The following is an 8291-nucleotide window of genomic DNA, read 5'->3' as shown; positions in this document are numbered from 1 at the left end:
CCTGTGTTCCAGGTGAGATGCTGGAAATTGTTGTAACAAATTGGTGGCTACCCAGGGCATAGTGGTTTTTACTTGGTCATACTGCTTATGGTGGCCATTTGGAGATTCACCGCAACATAACACAGAGAACCCAGTGGCTCCTGCTCCAGAAGGACAGACACAAACTAAGCATGAATGTCCCTTACTAACTACTATTGCAGGGCCTAAGACACACTACTGAGCTATTATTATTTAATAGCATTCAAAAGTGTGCTAAGTGCCTCACAATCTCCCATCATGAGTGGGTGGATTTATCGCAAGACTGTCTCTCTTGGGTGGCCCCCATCAGGATCCGAACAAAGGCAGTCAGGACCAAGGTGAGAGTAGGGTCAAATCTCAGCTGGGAAGTAGCAGAGGTGGTCATGATCAGGTTCCAGACCTGGGTTGATACCAAGGGTCAGAAAAGGGTGGTTTGAGTATTAGCCTGCTAAACTCAGGGTTGTGAGTTCAATCCTTGAGGGGTCTACTTAGGGATCTGGGGCAAAAGTCAGTACTTGGTCCTGCTAGTGAAGGCAGGGGGCTGGACTCAATGACCTTTCAGGGTCTCTTCCAGCTCTATGCAATAGGTATATCTCCATATATTATTAAGGTGTGTTTTTAATTAACTCAAGGTAAAATCCTAGTGAAGACAAAGTAGTCTGTAGTTTTCACATCAGTTAGTAAATCAAATTAAAGACTATATGGGGGTGTCTTGTCTTTAATTTGCCCTGTTAGCTCTTGTGAGAACTATGAACTGCCTTGTCTTCACTAGGACTTTACACACACACACACACACACACACACACACACATGCACACGCACACACACACACACAGTGAAGACAAGGCTTAGAGGGAGACACATCACACTTTACCAGTGTGTTACACAGACGAAGAAAACATCATCACCTCTGTATTGCCATGGTGAGGAGCCTATTTTAATGGTCTGCCCTCAAGAGATTAACAGAAACAGAAAGATTCTCCAGAGGGAAAATCTTGTTCCACCAACGGACCACTCTCTTACTGGTCTTTTCTCCTCCATTACTGAGGAGGTAACGCCTTGACTCCCTCTTTTCTGGCTTCATTGTCCCCCTGGTTTATGGATGATCTGAGACAAATGAAAAAAGAAGGAAGATGGTTCAAGTGCTAGTGGCAGAGGCTCGTGCTGAGGCTGATCAGTTGCAGCACAAAGATTTTTTAAACCCTTATGCTGTGGCTGTGCGGCAGAGAAAGAAAAAAAATTAACTCTACCATCGCATACTCAAAATCTTAGACAACAGATTTGTTTTGGGTGGTAGATAGTCTTGTAAATTCAAGTGGTCTCAGCTCAGGAGCTAGTCTGAATCCCTCCAATTGTGAGGAAATTATTTTGCAGACAAAAATCAATCGGATTAGGGACGGGCTATCTGCTTCCGCGATGGCAGAGCAAGGTCTTGAGGGAACGAGGGCCTCGTCTTCTCTGCAAGAGGCTGAGCCAAGAATCCTCCCTGAGGTACCTGAGATGGTGGGAGACTTGGTCCCACAATCTGTGCTTTTGATCCACATCCTTCTTGGCTGGTGAAGGCCAGTGGGGATGTACTAGGTCCCTGGCTTGTGGAGACTGTCAAGGCCTCTCAGAGAAGGTAGGCTGGCTATTGCTTTGAAAGACACATTAGTGCAGCCTTGGCTCAAGAAGTCTTTGCGTGATGCTGACAATCCAGCTAATTATTAACCAGTACCACATCTTCTCTTTTGGGGTAGATTGTGTGGAGACAAGTCTCACGATATCTAGATGCCTTTGATCTCTTTGATCTTTGTCAAGCTGCATATAGACCTGGCTTTGGTCACCTAGGAAGTCTGTGACAGAACTGGAAATTGACCCAAGATCTTCTAAATCCCAGTCCAGTGCCTTAACCACGAGACCATCCTTCCTCTCAGAGCAGGGAAAACAGATCTGACTCCTGCCACTAGATGGCAATAGCGCATGCACACACAGTACAATAAACATGCCCTGTAGGTAACTTTATGTGAAGTAGGCAGGCAAGATGGTTTTATTGCACATACATAGCCAAAAATCACTGTTCTGCTCAAAAAAACATTTCCTATCGAAGTATGTGCTCGTCAGTTATTTTGCTGGCATTTTATTTCCAGACTCGCCTGCAGAAGGTTTCTGTGTGGCAGCTGTTCCTTGGCGCTTTCACTATAAACATGATTTTAGTTTTGCTGCAAAAAAATAATAATAAAAAATGAATAGGTGCAAAATGTAATTGTTTATACAGTTAGTTAGATTTTATTGAAGACCTTCATTTTGCAAGCAGGCAAAATGCCCAATAATGCAAACACCCCAAAGGGAATCATTTTTTTTTTAATGTTCTCATTCAAAGTTCTATGTTCATCATTCAAAATAATCTGAAAATGCTTTCATTTCTCTTTTACCTTTGTCTTCCCCACACACCTGCCCCTTGCCCCCCATATTTGCAACCGATTGAAGAAAGTGTCCCTGCCTGTCTCTTTGGGAGCTGAGTCCCAAAGCAGCTCTGGAGCTGGCAGTGTTGGCCAGGAAGCACAGCACAGGACAGTGCACATGCTGCAGTGATTGTTCTAGTCTGAGATACTTAGTAATAACCATGGATCTTCTGGGGTATTATTCAGCGTACGTATTATTTTATTTACATGACACTTCCAAATAACCACACTGACAAATGGTCATTAGTATAATATTTTTACTGTCAAAACAGTGGCCACCCTGAATTTACTGTGGCCGCACAGGTAGCCATAGCAAGAATTCATTTGCAAACCACTGCACTAGGCAGTATCTGTTACTAGAGCAAAAGCAAACAGTTTCTGAGATTCACCTGCTAGGTTAGCATGAGAGAAACAACTGAGCTATGTCCTGGCCCTCCATGACCCTCTCCAGCTTCTCTTAGCCCATTCTCTTTTCTTCTGTCTAAGCCAGGGGTGAGCAAACTTTTTGGCCTGAGGGACTTATGGTGTACTACTTACGGCAGCCAGTCCTGGTGCTCCGAGTGCCATGGTAAGGGGGCGGGGGGGTTGGATAAAGGGCAGGGGGTCCTGTGGGGCAGTCAGAGGACCGGGAGCAGGGGGGGTTGGATAGGCATGGGAGTCCCGGGGGCCTGTCAGGGGCAGGGGTGTGGATAGGGGTCAGGGCAGTCAGGGGACAGAGAGCAGGGGGGGGGGTTGGATGGGGTTGGGATCCTGGGGAGGCAGCTAGGGGTGGGGGGCCCCAGGCGGGGGTGGTAAGGGGAGAAGGAGCAGGGCGAGGTTGGAGTTTCCAAGGAGGGCAGTCAGGGGGCGGGAAGTGGGAGGGGGCGGATGGGGGCGGGGGCCAGGCTATTTGGGGAGGCACAGCCTTCCCTACCTGGGGGTGTAGTGTATTAAATTGCTCCCCGTAAGAATGTGCTACTTACGAAGCACCAGGACCGGCAGTAGTAAGTAGTACACTGTAAGTAGCACATTCCTACGGGGAGCAATTTAATACATTCCACCCGGCGGCTCACACAGCCGCAATGCTTGGCAGGAACTCGCAGCCCTGCTGCCCAGCGCGCTGGCGGCTCAGTAAGCTGAGGTTGCAGAGGAGGGGCCTCCCGAGCCGGGAGCTCAAGGGCCAGGCAGGATGGTCCCGCGGGCCCTAGTTTGCCCACTTCTGCTCTTAGCCTTCCGTCCATACAGTAGCCCACTCTCTATGGCAAAGATTCCTCCTTGCCCAACAGCTCCAGTAGTCTCCCGTTCCCTAGGCCCATAGGGAAGGGACAGAATATTCCCCTTCCTCCAGCTATCCCTCCTTTGCAGTTCCAGAACAGAGAAGGAACAGAAGATTCCCCCCATTTCCCCATCCACTGTGGGGAAGGGCAGTGAAGGTCACATGGGTGCCAGCACCACTTGGCTCCCCTTCTCCTCCAACCCTTAAACCCATGCTTTCCTGGACGTTTTTTCCCTCCCTGCAATAGGACATCACACAGCAAATCTGCACTCGTCACACAACAAGTCCCAGGTTGCCTCTGAGCCAAGACCATTTGCCTTATGCTAGGGAAATACAGCTGGATTTGAGTCTTTTGATTTTTGGTAGTTTCCAGTAAGAGAATGCAAACTCTAAAAACTTGAGTTCCTGCTGAAAATCTGAAGCCCAGCAAATCCTTGAGGTTCTGAAAAGTTCTGAGATCTACAATCTACTCACCTCAGTGCCTGATGAATTCACCCTAAGGATTAGTGCAAAAGAATGCTCATGTTTGCCAATGACAAACATGATTCCCTTGCTCTTCTGCAAGAATTGCTATGAATTCTCTTAACAGCTTTGAAGCTGCTCTCAGATTTGTCATACGTCCTTCTCGAGTGCCCTTGGGATCTGCTGTGTATTGAATGTTTCCCTCTAATTCTCCTGATATACTGGCAACTAAAGCTGGCGCTGGAGATTTAGGTTCTGGTTCCCTTCTTGCTAAGCCCTCCTGCTGAGATGGGGACACCCTCCCCAGGGGCATGTTCTTTTGCCTCTTTCCCATGGAACTCTGACCCTTCAGGACAAAAATCTACGGCTCCGGTTAGGAGGTAGTTATCTTCTTCCTGCCATCTTTGCAACTATAAAGCCATCTATCCCACTCCAGATAATAGCTACATTGTTAGCGTGTTGATGTCGCTTATGCAAAAACTAGCCAAGTTCACTTTTGATTGTGGATGGTTTCTAGTCCATTGCACTGTCAGATCCTCATGCTATGGCACAGGGTAGCATTGTTTGTTTCGCAAACACTGCAGCTGATTTATTTTAAAGCTGTTTCCTTGAATTGGGCTTAATCATTTGTTTTCATAAAATCTAAATTTCCAATGCATTCCTAGAACACTGTATTATACATATAGCAAAGGGCCAGATTCATCCCTGGCATGAACCCATTGACTTTAATGGGTTCACAGCAGGGAGGCGCTTAATCCAATTTCTTAAAAAGCCTAAATAAACTATTTGATCTATTGTGTTTGATCTATTCCATACTATCAGGAGTGTTTCTATATTTTACTATTCTGAGAGCACGCCTGTACCAAAAGAAGCTGGAGAATGGCCTGCAATTTGCTACTAGTAGCTCTGCTATCAAGTGAGTGCAGCTTCACATCGCACCATTACTATTTTCTTATCACATTTTCAATTAAAAATGCTTAGGAATAAAATTCTACTCACAGCTGTAGTAGGAGTCCACACATTTCAATCAGATTTCAGTTCTGCTTTGTTCTAAAGGGAGAATAATTTTCATCTCTCTACGGGAATGGATCACTTCTCGGGTAATATTCTTCCCTGGTGTAATTCCGCCGAGAACATGAATTCATAGCTTTAAAGATTCCAAAGCCAGAAGGGACTATTGTGATCATCCAGTCTGACCTCCTGTATAACACAGGCCTGAGAACTTGCCCAACATAATTCCTAGAACAGATCTTTTAGAAAAACATCCAATCTTGACTTAAAAGTTGTCAGTCATGGAGAATCCACCACAAACTGTGGGAAATTGTTCCAGTGGTTAATTATTCTCACTGTTAAAAATGTACACCTTATTTCCAGTCTGAATTTGTCTAGCTTCAACTTCCAGCCATTGGATCATGTTATACCTTTTTCTGCTAGACTGAAAAGCCCATTATCAAATATTTATTTCTCACATGTAATCAAGTCACACCTTAACCTAGTTTTTGATAAGCTAACTAGATTCAGCTCCTTGAGTCTATCCTTTAATCATTCTCATGGCTCTTTGCTGAACCCTCTCCAATTTATCAACATCCTTCTTGAATTGTGGAGACCAGACTTGGAGACAGGATTCCAGCAGCGGTTGCACCTGTGCCAAATACAAAGTTAAAATAACCTCTAATCCTAGTATCAGAGGGGTAGCCATGTTAGTCTGGATCTGTAAAAAGCAACAGAGAGTCCTGTGGCACCTTTAAGACTTAGGGTAGGTCCAGGTCCGGCGGTAAGCAATCGATCTTCTGGGATCGATTTATCGCGTCTTGTCTAGATGCGATAAATGGATCCCGGATCGATCCCAGAAGTGCTCACCGTCGACGCCGGTACTCCAGCTCGGCGAGAGGAGTACGCGGCATCGACGGGGGAGCCTGCCTGCCGCGTCTGGACCCGCAGTAAGTTCAAACTAAGGTACTTCTAATTCAGCTACGTTATTAACTTAGCTGAATTTGCGTACCTTAGTTCGAAGTGGGGGGTTAGTGTGGACCAGGCCTAACAGATGTATTGGAGCATAAGCTTTCGTGGGTGAATGCCCACTTCGTCGGATGCACATTAACCCATAGCACAGCACTGGGAGCTCACACATGACCCCCAAATCTTTTCACTGCTTCCACAGATCATATCCCCGTTCATGTACGCATGGCCTGCATTTTTTGTTCCTAGATTTACAATTAGCCATATTGTTTGCTCACATCCTATTTACCAAGTGATCCAGATCAATCTGTATTAGTGACCCGACTTAAGTGCCTGCTGTTTCTCAGTTTAATGTGATATGTTTTACCCATGAAATCAGAGTGGTTATGATCTCATAAAGAATCTCTATGACCATAAACACGTTTTATTGATGCATTGAAATAAAATTTCTAACACAAAACACCAGGGAGTGTTAAATCAGCTACTAGCAATATTTCCAAATGTAGGGATGACATGAGTTCATGTGCATAATTGGACATATGAATTGCATGACAGTAGAATAGAACATACAGGGCCGTCCTTACCGGGCCATCCCTAGCTATTTTGGAGCCCTACGCAGTCCCCACAATGGCGGGGGAGGGGCTGTGTGGGGCCCCACCTCAGCCTCCACGGGGGGGGGAGGCTGGCCCCAGGCCTCCGTGGGGGATTAGAGGGGGGCGCCGGCCAGTTCCTGCGGGAAGTGGACTGACCCGGCCCCAGCCTGCTCTGCTCCCCTGGCTCCCAGGCTTGAGGGGAGGGGGAAACCGCCCCCCAGCACTCACTGGCAGTGCAGCTGGGAACCAGGGGAGCAGAGCAGACTGGGGCTGGGTCGCTCTACTTACCCGTGAGTGCAGGCCCGACCGCTTCTGGAGTCCTCAGGGAAGTGGGGTTGGAGCAGGGGCGGGAAGAGTCAGGGCAGGGGCTGGAGCAGCACGCAGCTGCGCAGGGCACCAGGAAATTTGGGGCACCAAATTTCCTGGTGCCCTACGCAGCTGCGTACTTTGCGTATGGGTAAGGACAGCCCTGCATCCTTAGGCATATGCAGCATATGCAGCTACGTAGGGCACCATGAAATTTGAGGCACCAAATTGCCCCAAATTTCATGGTGCCCTAGGCAGCTGCGTGCTGCATACGTGGCAGCACCAGCCCCGGCGACCAGCCCTATCCCTCGGTCGCCCCCCCCCCCCCCCTGCAAGGGGCAGGGCCGTCCATGGAGGGTGTGGGGCCCCGGACAACTCCTTCCGCCCTGCCTCTTATCCTTCCCCCCTGCTCCACCTCTTCCCCCAGCGACCCCACACTCACCGGCAGCGGCGGGAAGCTGAGAGACACAGCCCCAGCCCGCTCCGCTTCCCTTGCCCCAGGCCCAGTCATGTCACTCGGATTGGGGAAGGACCGCTCCCGGCTCTCACTGGCGGCGGGAAGTGGAGTGCCACGGCTGGGAGCTGGCAGAGTAGAGCGGGCTGGGCTGGGGCCGGGCTGCTCCACTTCCCGCCGCTGCTGGTGAGTGGGGGATCCCTTCCCCCAAGCCTCCTCCCCCGAGTGACATAGCTGGGGCCGGGGCGAGGGAAGCGGAGCGGGCTGCTCCCAGCCCCCTGCTAATCCCCCGGGCCACTCTGGGCCTGTGGGGCTCCCAAAAGTGGCCCCCCACAGCTCCTGCCTCCCAGGCCCTGGGGGGGTTGGGGCTGCGTAGGGCACCCAAATGGCTAGGGGCGGCCCTGATCACATAGGCAAATTTCCTGCAATAACAGGGAATACACTTCTACAAAATGTGACACCAACTGTTAAACGTAACAATCAAACATATTGTTTGTCAAGAAACAACCTTGTTCCAGTATCCTGCTAACTAAACATTTATGTGAAGCTTCTTTTATTTTGATTGAGTTCTTTTAAAGATTCATGAATATTTTAAAATATTATTAAAGAAAGAATGGTTGAGCTTTTATTATGCTTTATTATTTGTAAAACAGTAGCACCTAGAGACCCTGACTCAGATGATGGCCCCATTTTTCTAGGCCACGGGTGGGCAAACTTTTTGGCCTGAGGGCCACATCGTGATTCCAAAATTATATGGAGGGCTGGGTAGGGAAGGCTGTGCCTCCCCAAACAGCCTGGCC

General features: G+C 48.5%; 1 long non-coding RNA gene across 1 annotated transcript; it reads right to left on the bottom strand.

Annotated features, from left to right (window-relative positions):
* Nucleotides 1–726: 726 nt before the first annotated feature.
* On the bottom strand, nt 727–7639 carry LOC135973595 (uncharacterized). Its single transcript, XR_010590503.1, has 3 exons — nt 7480–7639; nt 5179–5821; nt 727–2219 (listed from the first exon to the last, which is right to left on the bottom strand). It is a non-coding gene; the product is annotated as an uncharacterized LOC135973595 (long non-coding RNA).
* Nucleotides 7640–8291: the final 652 nt, after the last annotated feature.

This window comes from Chrysemys picta, chromosome 9, assembly GCF_011386835.1.
Source record: "Chrysemys picta bellii isolate R12L10 chromosome 9, ASM1138683v2, whole genome shotgun sequence".
Taxonomy (NCBI): Eukaryota; Metazoa; Chordata; order Testudines; family Emydidae; genus Chrysemys; species Chrysemys picta.
The sequence above is the reverse complement of the archived record's forward strand: the minus strand, read 5'-3'. Positions and strand labels throughout refer to the sequence as shown.